Genomic DNA, 17,244 nt, shown 5'->3' on the forward strand with positions numbered 1-17,244 from the left:
GAGCTATGAAGAAAATGTATCTTGTTAAAGAAAATGAGTTATTACCATGGCATGATGCGAGTAGTCTTTCTATGGGCCAGGAGAAACTGCACTCCAACCACTGTATTACCATTCATGACCAAAAACCGAATGAATCCTTGGTTGCATTAATTCACAAATCACCTCAAACCAGTCATCAAACAACATGATCAATCTTATATAGTCACACAGTGGAACTGCAACTTTATATAATTGTGTAGTGTAAACCTATATGTTAGGCTGCCAGATTTCTCTTGTGGTAGTCAACTGTGATATTTAATTATGATATACATTGTGATCAATCCATGATTATTGGTGATCAATCCATGATAATTTATCTCTAGACTATTATTTTATTTTTAGAATAGCCCTAAATTCTATTGAAAAGAAACTGGGTTAATGTACTCAGGTAGCCTATAGCAAACATAGCTATGAAGCGCAAATAATCGTAATCGCTAGACCATTGATTGGCAGCAATGTCCCGCCAATATCGAAAAGACCGTGCGTTCAATAGGTGCCGCCTTCCCCGGTATCCTGCGCCAATTAGCTTGTTTCGAGGGCGGGATGATAGTTATCTGACGTACCCGCTGTCAACAGGTTGCTCTTGTAGCAGTAGTGGGAATTTGTTTGTCTACAGTATAATGTGAAACAATTCAATTCAAGGGGCTTTATTGGCATGGGAAACATATGTTAACATTGCCAAAGCAAGTGAGGTAGATAATTTGTATTGTTTATTTCACTTTGGTATATTAACAGTAAACATTTAGAAGTTTCAAAAGAATAAAGACATTACAAATGTCATATTATGTATATATACAGTGTTGTAACGATGTACAAATGGTTCATGTACAAAAGAGAAAATAAATAAGCATAAATATGTGTTGTATTTACAATGGTGTTTGTTCTTCACTGGTTGACCTTTTCTTGTGGCAACAGGTCACAAATCTTGCTGCGGTGATGACACGCTGTGGTTTTTCACCCAGTAGATATGGGAGTTTATCTTAATCGGGGTTGTTTTCGAATTCTTTGGATCTGTGTAATCTGAGGGAAATGTCTCTCAAATATAGTTACACATTGAGGCAGGAGGTTAGGAAGTGCAGCAGCCCAGTTTCCACCTCATTTTGTGGGAAGTGTGCACATAGCCTGTCTTCTCCATCAGTGTTTTATTCTAGGCTACTACACTGCGAGAGCAAACACACCTCTCGAAAATCAAAGGAGACTTGATACTGCACTTCTGATATCTCGCCTGGAACTTCCTCTTTTATAGCAGGTAGACTACAGTAGGCCATTAACGCGCCTGTATATGTCGTTAACAGCTACTCATTTGCCCCAGTATCTGTGCGCTAGAGATGTCGACGATACACGTAATACTCATCGTCGACATCTCTAACGCACAGATACTGGCGCACTATCCGAGTTATTATTTGCTTATGCTACTCTCTATTTGTTCTTGCCGTTGGTCGGTGTCAGTAAATGATTGCCAAAGGGAATTGTTGAATCGTATTAAATAGCTTCTGCATTTCGCTGAGCCAACGTTTTTTGGGGATATGCTACCTGTGGCTTTGTGGTACGTTGGCAGCAGTTTTACTTATACTCTGCTTTTCCTGGCCACAGTAATAACCTACAGCGTGGTGACATAAAATGTATTATAGCCCTGTAATTGTATGGATATTAACATGTAGCCTTTCAGCGTACCCTGGACATTTTGTATAATATAATAGTAAACCATGGGATATCTCATAGTGTCGGTTTATAGATAGAGAAGTAGGTTGCAGATCTGCAGACAGCATTTCGCAGAGGCAGACTTCGCGATGAAGGACATTTCGAGGGTTATGGTGTAGGGGTTACCGACCGACCGACCATCATCAAAAGCGACTGAACGAAGGCGGCCACGCGAGTCAATGCAATGGAGCCCCAGAGGTAACGTTAACCGGTCATAACTGTGGTTGATTAGGCTAGCGTTAGACACTGGACAACTTTGTTGCAACTCCAGTCGAAGGTAACTAGCTAATTACATCTGAAGTGTTTTGTGTAACACCCCCCAGCAAATAAGGTTAGCAAGCAACTCAACTGCAACTAAAATTGCAACAGTTTATCCGTGTACCCCTGTTATTATGTATCGTTAGTTACTGTAGTTAGCTCCCACCTCAGACAAGTACTGTAATACATTTTGTTGACAGATTTGTTTTTGTAATGTTTTGTTAGCTCCACCTCATTTAGCTAGACTGAAGTTGACATAGCTAATGTTTGCTGATAAATACATGTCCCTGTATTTGCTGTGTGTGTGTGTGTGTGTGTGTGTGTGTGTGTGTTGATAAAGCATACAACAGGTAGATTGTTAATACCAACTGATATGTGGGTTCAGTTGTCTTAACAAAACGTTTGCTTGTTTTCAGGATGACATCTTCATCCCTGAAAATGTTTTCATCCTGGAGAAGGAGACTGTGCAGGAGGCAGGTGGTACATGCAAATCCATGTTATTTCTAAGGCTATTGTTTATGTCAAGTATATGCAGTGATTCTTGAATATAACTATAGCCAAATAGATTCCTTAATTGTTTTCTACCAAAAGGAAAGAACGGTTAGTACAAGCATGCCGAACTGACCCCTGGGTGCCAGAGTGTTCCTGTGCTGTGGTGGAGAAGAGGTCCACCGGGACCATCACTAAAGAGCTCAGGGCCCAGCTAGATTGTGCTCACGACCATCAGTATACAATCGAGTCCTGCCCCTAGTCGCCACATATGGAGCTGACGGAGAGTGAGATCAGTGAAGACAATAACTCGCTACATCAACCTGAGAGCTCAGAAACACACTCATCACAGTGTGAGCTAAAATATACTATCGATCACTCTGGGGGAGCGGGGTGGTGTTCTGAAAATGGAGAAGGAGCAGGCCATTCAACAGCGAATTCAAAGATACACCCATCCATAAAGGGAATTGGAGTGGAATTGTTTTGTCCAAAGATTTTTTTTACCAGTTTCAATGGATGTGCTTCCTTGTCCTGGTTCTGCTGTTTCGACTCTCTCTTTCAACCTATTATTGCTCAGCTATGAAAAGCAAACTGACATTTGCTCATGAGCTGTTGAACTGTTGCACCCTCTATAACCACTGTGGTTATTATTTTGACGTAAAAAGGGCTTTTGTCTATATATTTGATTGATTGATTGATTGATGTGCTGGATGCTGTGTATTCACTAACTGTCTGAGTGATGGGACATTTTTATAGTATCTGTAACATATTTTGGTGTGTATATAATGCATTTTAACTTCTTTCCTAATTTTATATTATTTATTGACTGGCTATGGCTTTCCAGATTGCCCAACACTGCTATTTGTAAGGTTAATTTTAAGTGCATGTTGTGATTTCTTTAACCATTCCTGAACCTGTGACCAGAAACAAGCTACATAGGGGCAATACCAGAATAAGTAATCTACTGATTCAGTCTCTTCACAACCAAATCTACAGAGCTGAGATTGTTGTATGCCCCATACATATAGCATTCTGTTGATGGCAATAATTTTATATAATCATTTTAATTGATAAAAAGTGTTGTGTCAAGTGTGGTTGTTTGTACCAGTTCATAAACCATGTGCCATGGAATTGGTACATTGAAACTCTCCTCCTGTTTTTTTGCAACCTGTATGGCGCAGCTGTCAACATTTTTGTCCTCAGATGAAACTGGTATATTTTTCTATTTATGCCAGTTCATTTCATCCAATTTGTATCTTTAATATATGGCAGGCAAACAAGTTCCCTACCTTCTCCCTTTTCCACTTGTCTCCTCCATTGTTGTGATAGTGCTGCAATCAGTTGGTTGTAAATTTGGATTGAGCAGATATTCCCATATATTTTCAATAACTGCATATGTGACATACAGTACTTGTGCATTGATTTTAAGAAAGGCAATGATGTTTATGGTTAGGTACACATTGGTGCAACGACAGTGCTTTTTTTGCGAATTTGTTAAATCATCACCCGCTTGGCGAAGTAGGCTGTGATTCGATGATAAATTAACAGGCACCGCATCGATTATATGCAACGCAGGACAAGCTAGTTAAACTAGTAATATCATCAACCATGTGTAGTTAACTAGTGATTATGTTAAGATTGATTGTTTTTTCTAAGATAAGTTTAATGCTAGCTAGCAACTTACCTTGGCTCCTTGCTGCACTCGCGTAACAGGTAGTCAGCCTGCCACGCAGTCTCCTCATGGAGTGCAATGTAATCGGCCATAATCAGTGGAAAAAAATGCAGATTTACCGATTTGTTATGAACTTGAAAGTGTCCATAATTAATCGGCCATTCCGATTAATCGGTTGACCTCTAGTATGTACGTACGGTCACTGTGGGGACGATGCTGTCGGTGCACTTATTGATAAAGCCGTTGACTGAGGTGGTATACTCCTCAATGCAATTGGATGAATCCCAGAACATTTACAATTCTATGCTAGCAAAACAGTCCTGTAGAGTAGCATCCGCATCATCTGACCAGTTCTATATTGAGCAATTCGTTGGTATTTCCTGCTTTAGCTTTTGCTTGTAAGCAGGAATCAGGGGGATAGAATTATGGTCAGGTTCAACAAATGGAGGGTGAGGAAGAGCTTTGTATGCGTCTCTATGTGTGGAGTAAAGGTGGTCTAGAGTTTTTTTCCCTCTGGTTGCACATGTGACATGCTGGTAGAAATGAGGTCAAACGGATTTAAGTTTGCTTGCATTAAAGTCCCCTGCCACTAGGAGCACCGCTTCTGATTGAACATTTTCTTGTTTGCTTATAGCCTTATACAGCTCATTGAGTGCAGTTTTAGTGCCAGCATCGGTTTGTGGTGGTAAATTGACGGCTACAAAAAATATAGATGAAAATGATCTTGGTAGATAGTGTGGTCTACAGCTTATCATGAGATACTCTAGCTCAGGCAAGCAATATCTCAAGACTACCTTAATATTAGACATCGCTCACCCTGACCCCTCATCTTACCGGACGTAGCTGTTTTGTCCTGCAGATGCACGGAAAACCCAGCCAACTGTATATTATCCGTGTCGTCGTTCTGCCATGATTCGTGAAACACAAGATATTACAGTTTTTTTAATGTCCCGTTGGTAGGATAGTCTTGAATGGAGCTCATCTAGTTCATTCTCCAGTGATTGCACATTGGCCAAAATAATGAATGGTTGAGGCGGGTTACCCACTTGCCGACACATTCTCACATTTTCCGCCCCCTGTATTTCCATATTTTCTTCATGTGAATGACAGGGAATTGGACCTTGTCTGGGACCAGCATTATATTCCTCGCTTTAGACTCATTAAAGAAAAATTATTTGTCCAGTTCGAGGTGAGTATTCACAATTCTGATATCCAGAAGCTATTTTAGGTCATAAGAGGCGGTAGCATCAACATTATGAACAAAATAAGTTACAAACAATGCAAAAAAAAGGAGCCCGTAAATCGGCAGCCGTTTCCTCCAATTCCATTCCAATCAAAGTATTTCTAGTGTGTGTGTGTATTTTTGATGTCAATTCTTATGTGTGGTGTCTTTCTCTTTAGGTTCGGTACTGTTTGAAGACTTTGAGGGAACAGATGGTCGCCAGACAAAATAATAACAACAATAAGGTAGCTAAGCCAGTCAAGGTGCGTTCACATTGCAAATTAGCCCAGGGCTAAGAGCCTCCTTAGCCCTGTGCTAAGGGAGATTTTAGCACGGAGCCAAGCGAGTGTTCACACTTGCACATTCTGAAGTGTTCACTGTCTGAAGTGTTCACACTTGCACATTCCTAGAATGCTCACTGTCCAATCACAAATGTGACACTTTTACTTAATTGACATATGCTTGTGATGCCTGTAATGCATTCTGCATGTAAATTCATACTATTTATTCCTTGAGTGGAGAGAGAACAACTGTGGTCGAGCGAGCAGAGGACAAGTGCAAGCCAGCGTGTTGCGCACAAATTAAATTTAAGAGCTTGCGAGTGTGACTTTGAGCAAGCAGAACTGAATTTCCACACGCAGTAAATTAGAAAGCAGAGATGTTTGTTTGCCTAAAGAAATACTTACTACATGTCAAGACTCAGAAATTACTGCACTCACAGAAATGTTGTGTCCCATCATGGATGTCTTTTCTCCCTGTCACACCAATTTTTCAGTTTCCTCTCCAAAATCCATTTTGCTCTCACAACAGCTTATTATAATTTTAGAACGGAAATTCTAGCCAATGAACAGCCTGTAACAGTCTACTGAAAAACGCAATTGGTCAGGTATTTGGACCAATCACAGCTTGACTGCTCTAACTGGATTTTTAACCATAGAGATGAAAGGGGACAGTGAAAGGTGAATGATGACTGAGAGAAAGGATAGGTGGCAGCAAGACAGCCCGCCTTGCCGCTTTGTGGACAACGACTCCCATTCCATTGTAGATTTTGCTTTATGTTTTGGATCATTGTCTTGTTGGAAGACAAATCTCCGTCCCAGTCTCAGGTTTTTTGCAGACTCCATCAGGTTTTCTTCCAGAATGGTCCTGTATTTGGCTCCATCCATCTTCCCATCAATTTTAACCATATTCCCTGTCCCTGCTGAAGAAAAGCAGGCCCAAACCATGATGCTGCCACCACCATGTTTGACAGTGGGGATGGTGTGTTCAGGGTGATGTGCTGTGTTGCTTTTACGCCAAACATAACGTTTTGCATTGTTGCCATAAAGTTCAATTTTGGTTTCATCTGACCAGAGTACCTTCTTCCACATGTTTGGTGTGTCTCCCAGGTGGCTTGTGGCAAACTTTAAACAACACTTTTTATGGATATCTTTAAGAAATGGCTTTCTTCTTGCCACTCTTCCATAAAGGCCAGATTTGTGCAATATACTACTGATTGTTGTCCTATGGACAGAGTCGCCCACCTCAGCTGTAGATCTCTGCAGTTCATCCAGAGTAATCATGGGCCTCTTGGCTGCATCTCTGATCAGTCTTCTCCTTGTATGAGCTGAAAGTTTAGGGATGGCCAGGTCTTGGTAGATTTGCAGTGGTCTGATACTCCTTCCATTTCAATATTATCGCTTGCACAGTGCTCCTTGGGATGTTTAAAGCTTGGGAAATCTTTTTGTATCCAAATCCGGCTTTAAACTTCTTCACAACAGTATCTCGGACCTGCCTGGTGTGTTCCTTGTTCTTCATGATGCTCTCTGCGCTTTTAACGGACCTCTGAGACTATCACAGTGCAGGTGCATTTATACGGAGACTTGATTACACACAGGTGGATTGTATTTATCATCATTAGTCATTTAGGTCAACATTGGATCATTCAGAGATCCTCACTGAACTTCTGGAGAGAGTTTGCTGCACTGAAAGTAAAGGGGCTGAATAATTTTGCACGCCCAATTTTTCAGTTTTTGATTTGTTAAAAAAGTTTGAAATATCCAATAAATGTCGTTCCACTTCATGATTGTGTCCCACTTGTTGTTGATTCTTCACAAAAAAATACAGTTTTATATCTTTATGTTTGAAGCCTGAAATGTGGCAAAAGGTCGCAAAGTTCAAGGGGGCCGAATACTTTCGCAAGGCACTGTAGCTGATCAGTGTAAAAGACAGAAAAGATGTGGAGGGAAACATGTGTCGTGTCTTTGGCTATGCCGGATTAAGTGATATGACATGCTATCCTATAAAATTACTTCTCCGTAATTAATATTACCTGATTGAGCTAATCATGTAAATGTAATTAACTCGAGAGTCGGGGCACCACAAAATAATATTTATAGAGCTGTTATCTTCTGAATAAACTCTTAAAGACCTAGTAATATTTGACATCAATAGCAGTCAATATTAATCATCACCTTAATTCAGTCTCATCTGAAAGTTGTAAATTATTGGTTATCTTCACGAACCCTGGCTAACAAGTTGAATCAGCAATACAAAATTGGGTTTAATTATTTATTTACTAAATACCTAACTAATCACACAATTACACACACACATAATTCATCATAACTTGATTACAAATTACGTCATAAAGGAAAACGTCCCTAGCGGGCGGAGCAGATATGACATCTTGTTACACAAAAGAAAAGGGTCTGGGTTTGAGTGAAAGAGCAGGAAGGCTGAGTAACAAAGGAAGAAGCTGTGCTATTGTAAATACAGTATCTTATGCATTCTGAATTACCGCCCATTTGGAAAAGGAAAATGCAATAAATATTTACTCTGAGCTGCGCTTCAGTAGGTTAGTGGTAGATGGAAGGCCGTGTTGCCAAACCGAGTCCTTTGAAGAATGTCTCTGGTGGTCAATTGGAAAACGTTGTAGTAACGTTGTTGTGTGATAGACGGATATTCTGTCTGTTCCTTCCTAACCCTCGTTTGCAGCTGCTGTTGCTAACTCAATGGCTAGGAGGTACACTTCTGTAGTGAATAAGAGTTCAAAGTTCATACCATTCGCAACCAAAGCTCACGCTGATGTTGGCTTCGTTCTGTAGTTATTATCTGAACCATTCTGACATTGGACCGTCATCCTCACATCCTCGGAACAGGAGGTTACATTTTCGTCAAGGCTTTATATACTGGAGCGAGAAGGGTGTGTCTGAAAAGTTTTATAACCCCTGTCTCTTCACAGGGGCGGGCCACTGATTGAGCAGAGCCCTAACCTTATGAAAACCCAAATCTCACATTTTAGAAGCTAAAATCACATTTCATCCCATCACAAATAATTTCATATTCAAACATTTAAATTGACATTCCATGTGAATCCGATAACTCTGATGTGTAGACTTTCCACTGTAGAGTTGATGTCATCTTATCATTGACTGACATCATATTCATTAAGTACCACCGCATATGTTCAATTGGTCGGATTACCAGAATATAGTTCATTTGCCCCCACCTTCTGATGTTCCCAGAATCTCTATGTTAACCAAGGGGTGTGCAAATGTAACATCAGTAGGGTAGAGAGAGGAAAATTTGGACTAATTTTTCATTATCGAAACTAGTTAACCAACTACCTAGCTAATCAATTATGATTTTGAAATTGAAGTCGGGGGTTATAATGTGATTGGCATGAGGTTGTAAGTAATAAAAAACATTCCCAGGACATTGACATATCTGATATGGGCAGAAAGCTTACATTCTTGTTAATTTAACTGCACTGTCCAATTTACAGCAGCTTTTACAGTGAAATAATACCATGCTATTGTTTGAGGAGAGTGCAAAATTATGAACTTGATCAGTTATTAATAAACAAATTAGGCACACTTGGCAGTCTTGATACAACATTTTTTTTTACAGAAATGCAATGGTTCATTGGATCAGTCTAAAATTTGGCAAATACACTGCTGTCAGCTAATGGCCAAAATCTAAATTGCACCTGGGCTGGAATAATACATTATGACCTTTTCGCTTGTATTTCAAAGATGATGGTACAAAAAATGGTTGGTTTTTTCTTTGTATTATCTTTTACCAGATCTAAAAGGTTATATTCTCCTACATTCTTTTCCCATTTCCACAAACGTTAAAGTGTTTCCTTTCAAATGGTATCAAGAATATGCATATCCTTGCTTCAGGTCTTGAGCTACAGGCAGTTAGATTTGGGTATGTCATTGTAGGCGAAAATTGGGGAAAAAAGGGTCTGATCCTTAAGAGGTGTTATTAAAGCAGGCTATTGATGAGTCAAGCTAGGTGAACGTCAGGTAGCTAGGAAGCTAACTAGATAATGTTAGATAGCGATCTATTGTTTAGCCATGTGGTTTAACCAAAGCTGCTGTCTATCGGTTAGAAAGATGTTTCTGTATTGAATGTATGTGATAGTCATTGCTAAACAATATGAGTAGTGTAGGTAAGGTGAACCTATAGGAGGATAGTTCTCCACGAGCTGGCTGGGCATGAACTGACAGCATACTGTTCAGTACTGAGCCATGCTGACTGACAATGTTAAAACATTTAAACTCCAATTGAACTCTGACATTTCCTGACATCTTATTTTCCCCCCTCTCTCTCTCTCTCTCTCTCTCTCTCACTCTCTCTCACTCCAATTGTTCTCAGGAGACAGGTTAGTGTGTGTAGAGGGAACACATTTGAGCAGGTGGAGTCAGGCTTCTACTTCATCTCCCTGGCCACTACACCAATGAGGCTGAGGACCTCAAGTTTGGACCAGTGGGCCACCAACTCATCTTATTCCTATCACAACGCAGCACATATGTATCGTTCCACCTTCCTCAAACTCTAGTGCCATGCTTTTGATGACCATTTTACCAATGTCTATGGATTGTACAAGGATTTTATGTCGGGACTTCCAACTCCACACTAAATCTAATTCCATCTCCTGTATTGTTCTGCCCTCTCTATAGATTATGCTAACGCCCCACTGTAAGAACCTGGAGATTTTCACTGGTTGTGAGGGAGGTGACGTGGCCACAAACAGTGCATGGGACACCTTCCAGCACTACCTCTGTCTAGAGAACAGCCAGAGAGGGTGGTCAAGACATCTGCCGTAACTTCATATTTAGTGTGTCAGCTCTGCTGTACCTGGGAGCTAAAGGTATGGCACAGCACTGCCAACAGTCATGTATGCTTAAACATACTAGTATGCTCATTTATCTGTTTTTTAAAGCGGCATTCAGCAGTTGAAACAATAAGAAGTATACTCCCCGCCCCTGTTTGATAAAAAACTGAGGGATGGGGCTGGAGAAATGTAACCACTCTCAAATTCATAGACAGAGCTATGGATGCAAGAACGGACCATCACGCCTCCTAAAACACCATTGGAGGAGACGACCCAAGGTTCCTCGCCTTAGACCTCCTCCAATGGGTTTCGAGATGGATGCGAGTGGAGAGGAAGTGAGGAGTTGAGCAGAGATCAATTGTGACAGAGCTCATGTCATCGTTTTAGTTGGAATTTTATGTTGAAGGGTACATTCATTCTGTTTGCACTTATATCTTGGTTTTACCTGTGCTCTTTCCACAGATGGCTCTGGCTTGCTGATGTCATCTGATCTGATGAGATTCCTTATGGGATTTGACTCCTGTATCACTGACTGTATTAAAAAAGAAAAACATCCAATGACAAATATAATTGATAGTCGATGGTGTCAAATCCAATTCAAAAGCATGAGATGGCACGCGCGAGCAAACACTGAGTTAAGAGAGAAGAAATGTGGTCCAGCGAGAGGAGGATGGGTCCCCTGCACAGGCCAGTCAAGAGTGCAATTTAAACTTGCAAGTGTGACTTTGAGCAAGCAAAACATCATTGTCACACATAAAAATACATCTTAAAAAGTACATAATATGTTAATAAATGTCTTATTACTTGTAACATAGGTTGCGTGTAAGAGAGTTAATGTTGCTCGCATGTTGTTTGTCCGTTAGCCCAAGGCTTTGGAATACAAGTGTGTGATTCCTTAGCCCAGGGTTAAATCATAGCCCAGCCAGGGTTAACAATGCTTGTGTGAACACAGGCTAAGCTAGCCCAGGGCCAGTATAGCCTGGGGCTAAGAACAATGCAGTGTGAAATGGCCTTCAGAGGCTCATCTCAAGCTCTTTCTAATACTCAAATGCAAACAATCCAGCATCGTCAGTATTTGTATCTGTTTTACTCCACTAACCCCTTCACTCTGCCTCAGTTTCCAGACAATGTTTACACCTGCCTACCAACCAAACAATTGTCACCAATCATAACATTGTTGGGACAGAGTCATACACAAATGTAAGACCATATTTGCATGTCAACACCCTCTCACTTTCGTTATCTAAAATGTTGTGGTTTTTGTTTTGCATCAGTTTCACATTAGTGCTTTTTATATAAAGAAAGTATTAAATTACTGTGGAGACAATTTGAGTATGAATTTGAATTTGAACATGAACTGAAAATTACATTTATATTCAAACTATAAAAGTATTTGCCAAGTCATAGGAAAGCATATGTGTCCACTCACCACATCACTCTGTTCTGTGAAAAGGCTGCTGGTCTCAGTTTCACGCAGACTGTAGTGATACAGACCAAATATATCGAGAGATCTCGCACGCAACACACACACCTTAGCACAACATATCCAATTTCCCACCACATTATCTCAGGCTCAGTGCAGCACATCATAACGTCCTGTAAAAAGGCACCAGACATCCATTACCTAGGTGGTGGGAAAAACAATACATTCTAAGGGAATAAACATCTACACAGACAGTAACTGAAGTCTATGACCTGTCTGTGTATGCTAGAGTCCTGTTATACTGGCCTCCATTCTAAAAAGGTGTCATGTTAAAGAAAACGATACATATATTGTTACATATATGATCTTCTACCAGGAAAACCAGTGTGTATTCAGATGACAGACACATGACATTCACCTGCCGCACCAACCTATTTAGGTGACCTTTTACCTCAGGCAATTACGGAAACACTTATTTGCAAATGGTATGCAAATAGTATGTCAGCACCTAGCACTCTCTATCTGTTTGTTTACTCTATGTCCAGGTTCATTGAGCTTTCTTTTTCTCTCTTGCGCATGTCAGGGAGAATTCAGAGGGCAGTGCTAAGTATGGGAGGTGAGCAAGCGCCTGAATGCTCAGCTGAAAGAGTCTGAGAAGAGACACCAGGAGGAGAAGGACTGAATGCAGGTCAGTGTTCACCAGATGATGAAGAATATTCATCCCCCTCTTTCTCTCTCTTTTTCATCTCCCATCCTTTTTTTTACTCAACTTGTCTACTGTCTCATCGGTCTCCCTCTTTCTTTTCCCCATCCCTCTCTCTCTATCATCCTCTATCGTTTTGTTTGTTCGTTCAACTGTTATTCAGTGTCATCTCAGAACACAGTTATTAGTTCCAGTGTCATCATGATGCATATGTGTTGCATAATATTACATCCCAGTCCACAATTGAATATGCACTGATTAAGACATTTGAACTATTTCCTGACCATTACTGTAACTAGATGTAATTGGGAACTCCCCCTGCAGACTGAAAGCGGTGAGTTCAGCCGGCGTCTTGACAAGCAGTCGAAGCACCTGCAGCGAGTGGAGGGGTAGGCGGAGGAGCGAGGTCAGAGGTTGGAGGAGTTGGAGCGGCTGCTGGGGGGCATGGAGCTGGAGGGTGTTGTCCTGAAGGACAAAATGGCCGACAGCGGGGCTGAACTGCTGCAGCTGAGAGCAGCTGAGAGCAGCCAAGGGGGGGGGGGGCAGGAGAAAAAGCAGAGGTGAGGAGGATCTGTCGCCATAATGACTACAAATCAGTCATACAACTGAAACGTAGACTGTCTGCACATAGTATCTCATATACAACTCTACATGAGTATACAACAATACAGTCCTCAGCAACAGACATTGAAACATTGCTACTCAAGCCTACAATGTTCATGAATTGCCATACTTATAAATCCAAAGTTTGAAAAGAGTATACAGCATATTTTTTAAGATACTAAAAAGGATACGGTATACTCCCTTTAAAATGTGGACCCATAAATATGGCAAGTTCATACACAGTGTAGATATGATGGTAATTCTGTTTATGTAACCACTGGGTTGTGGTGTGAGAACTGAGGAGCTGGAGAAGGAGCTGGCTGTCCTGAAGGAGAAGATCCATCATCTGGACGACATGCTGAAGAGCCAGCAGAGGAAGATCTGCCACATGATCCAACAGCACACACACATACTCGGATGCACGTACACGCATGCGGCAGATACACACACACACACATACAGTGCATTCTGAAAGTATTCAGACCCTTTGACTTTTTCCACATTTTGTTACGTTACAGCCTTATTGTAAAATTGATTACATTTCCCCCATGAATCCTGGCTTAGGAAGACCACCAAAAATTCTGAAATCCATTCCGAACTACAACATTTTCAGACTAGCTAGAACGGCCAAAGGGGGCGGTGTTGCAATCTACTGCAGAGATAGCCTGCAGAGTTCTGTCCTACTATCCAGGTCTGTACCCAAACAATTTGAACTTCTACTTTTAAAAATCCACCTATCTAAAAACAAGTCTCTCACTGTTGCCACCTGCTATAGACCACCCTCTGCCCCCAGCTATGCTCTGGACACCATATGTGAACTGATTGCCCCCCATCTATCTTCAGAGCTCGTGCTGCTAGGCGACCTAAACTGGAACATGCTTAACACCCCAGCCATCCTACAATCTAAGCTTGATGCCCTCAATCTCACACAAATGATCAATGAACCTACCAGGTACCACCCCAAAGCCGTAAACACGGGCACCCTCATAGATATCATCCTAACCAACTTGCCCTCTAAATACACCTCTGCTGTTTTCAACCAAGATCTCAGCGATCACTGCCTCATTGCCTGCATCCGTAATGGGTCAGCAGTCAAACGACCTCCACTCATCACTGTCAAACGCTCCCTGAAACACTTCAGCGAGCAGGCCTTTCTAAGCGACCTGGCCGGGGTATCCTGGAAGGACATTGACCTCATCCCGTCAGTAGAGGATGCCTGTTTATTTTTTTAAAAATGCCTTCCTCACCATCTTAAATAAGCATGCCCCATTCAAGAAATTTAGAACCAGGAACAGGTATAGCCCCTGGTTCTCTCCAGACCTGACTGCCCTTAACCAACACAAAAACATCCTATGGCGTTCTGCATAAGCATCAAACAGCCCCCGTAATATGCAACTTTTCAGGGAAGCTAGAAAGCAATACACAGGCAGTTAGAAAAGCCAAGGCTAGCTTTTTCAAGCAGAAATTTGCGTCCTGCACTAACTCAAGAAAGTTCTGGGACACTGTAAGGTCCTTGGAGAATAAGAACAACTCCTCCCAGCTGCCCACTGCACTGAGAATAGGAAACACTGTCACTACCGATAAATCCACTATAATTGAGAATTTCAATAAGCATTTTTCTACGGCTGGCCATGCTTTCCACCTGGCTACCCCTACCCCGGTCAACAGCACTGCACCCCCACAGCAACTCGCCCAAGCCTTCCCCATTTCTCCTTCTCCCAAATCCAGTCAGCTGATGTCCTGAAAGAGCTGCAAAATCTGGACCCCTACAAATCAGCCGGGCTAGACAATCTGGACCCTTTCTTTCTAAAACGAAATTGTTGCAACCCCTATTACTAGCCTGTTCAACCTCTCTTTCGTGTCGTCTGAGATTCCCAAAGATTGGAAAGCAGCTGCGGTCATCCCCCTCTTCAAAGGGGGGGGACACTCTTGACCCAAACTGCTACAGACCTATATCTATCCTACCCTGCCTTTCTAAGGTCTTCGAAAGCCAAGTCAACAAACAGATTACCGACCATTTCAAATCCCACCATACCTTCTCCGCTATGCAATCTGGTTTCAGAGCTGGTCATGGGTGCACCTCAGCCACGCTCAAGGTCCTAAATGATATCTTAACCGCCATCGATAAGAAACAATACTGTGCAGCCATATTCATTGACCTGGCCAAGGCTTTCGACTCTGTCAATCACCACATCCTCATCGACAGACTCGATAGCCTTGGTTTCTCAAATGATTGCCTCGCCTGGTTCACCAACTATTTCTCTGATAGAGTTCAGTGTGTCAAATCGGAGGGCCTGTTGTCCGTGCCTCTGGCAGTCTCTATGGGGGTGCCACAGGTTAAATTCTTGGACCGACTCTCTTCTCTGTATACATCAATGATGTCGCTCTTGCTACTGGTGAGTCTCTGATCCACCTCTACGCAGACGACACCATTCGGTGTACTTCTGGCCCTTCTTTGGACTCTGTGTTAACAACCCTCCAGACGAGCTTCATGGCCTCCAATTGCTCTTAAATACAAGTAAAACTGAATGCAGATCGCTGCCTGCACCTGCCCGCCGTCCAACATCACTACTCTGGACGCTTCTGTCTTAGAATATGTGGACAACTACAAATACCTAGGTGTCTGGTTAGACTGTAAACTCTCCTTCCAGACTCACATCAAACATCTCCAATCCAAAGTTAAATCTAGAATTGGCTTCCTATTTCGCAACAAAGCCTCCTTCACTCATGCTGCCAAACATACCCTTGTAAACCTGACCAGCCTCCAATACCCTCCTCAATAAATTGGATGCAGTCTAGCACAGTGCCATCCGTTTTGTCACCAAAGCCCCATATACTACCCACCACTGCGACCTGTACGCTCTCGTTGGCTGGCCCTCGCTTCATACTCGTCGCCAAACCCACTGACTCCAGGTCATCTATAAGACCCTGCTAGTCCCCCCTTATCTCACCTCGCTGGTCAGCATAGCAGCACCCACCTGTAAATCAAATCAAATTTTATTTGTCACATACACATGGTTAGCAGATGTTAATGCGAGTGTAGCGAAATGCTTGTGCTTCTAGTTCCGACAATGCAGTAATAACCAACAAGTAATCTAACTAACAATTCCAAAACTACTGTCTTATACACACAAGTGTAAGGGGATAAAGAATATGTACATAAAGATATGTGAATGAGTGATGGTACAGAGCCGAGTACAGTATATACATGAGATGAGTATGTAAACAAAGTGGCATAGTTAAAGTGGCTAGTGATACATGTATTACATAAAGATGCAGTAGATGATGTAGAGTACAGTATATATGTATACATATGAGATGAATAATGTAGGGTATGTAAACATTATATTAAGTAGCATTGTTTAAAGTGGCTAGTGATATATTTTACATCATTCCCCATCAATTCCCATTATTAAAGTGGCTGGAGTTGAGTCAGTGTGTTGGCAGCAGCCACTCAATGTTAGTGGTGGCTGTTTAACAGTCTGATGGCCTTGAGATAGAAGCTGTTTTTCAGTCTCTCAGTCCCAGCTTTGATGTACCTGTACTGACCTCGCCTTCTGGATGATAGTGGGGTGAACAGGCAGTGGCTCGGGTGGTTGTTGTGTGGTTGTTGTCCTTGATGATCTTTATGGCCTTCCTGTAACATCGGGTGGTGTGGGTGTCCTGGAGGGCAGGTAGTTTGCCCCCGGTGATGCGTTGTGCAGACCTCACTACCCTCTGGAGAGCCTTACGGTTGTGGGCGGAGCAGTTGCTGTGCCTGTCCACGACCATTCTCTTGCCTTTTCCCTTTGGATTTATTAAACATCTTAAACTCCAAATCTACCATTCCAGTGTTTATTTAAAAAAAAAATGTACATGCTATAATTGTATTTACTTCGCCACCATAGCCTTTTTTTGCCTTTACCTCTCTTATCTCACCTCATTTGCTCACATTGTATATAGACACATTTTCTACTGTATCATTGACTGTATGTTTGTTTTACTCCATGTGTAACTCTGTGTTGTTGTTCGTGTCGAACTGCTTTGCTTT

At 41.8% G+C, this 17,244-nt stretch overlaps 1 long non-coding RNA gene across 10 annotated transcripts; it reads left to right on the forward strand.

Moving 5' to 3' along the window:
- Nucleotides 1–1,057: 1,057 nt before the first annotated feature.
- Nucleotides 1,058–13,132, forward strand: LOC112230006. Of its 10 annotated transcripts, XR_006080563.1 has the most exons (8): nt 1,303–1,938; nt 2,415–2,475; nt 5,561–5,626; nt 10,026–10,521; nt 10,697–10,820; nt 10,948–11,685; nt 12,492–12,596; nt 12,936–13,132. It is a non-coding gene; the product is annotated as an uncharacterized LOC112230006 (long non-coding RNA). The 10 variants fall into 10 exon arrangements; XR_006080561.1 differs by adding an exon at nt 1,058–1,288 and having other exon boundaries at nt 1,775–1,938; nt 10,026–11,685; XR_002950252.1 differs by having other exon boundaries at nt 10,026–11,258; nt 11,603–11,685.
- Nucleotides 13,133–17,244: the final 4,112 nt, after the last annotated feature.

This window comes from Oncorhynchus tshawytscha, linkage group LG31, assembly GCF_018296145.1.
Source record: "Oncorhynchus tshawytscha isolate Ot180627B linkage group LG31, Otsh_v2.0, whole genome shotgun sequence".
Classification (NCBI taxonomy): Eukaryota; Metazoa; Chordata; class Actinopteri; order Salmoniformes; family Salmonidae; genus Oncorhynchus; species Oncorhynchus tshawytscha.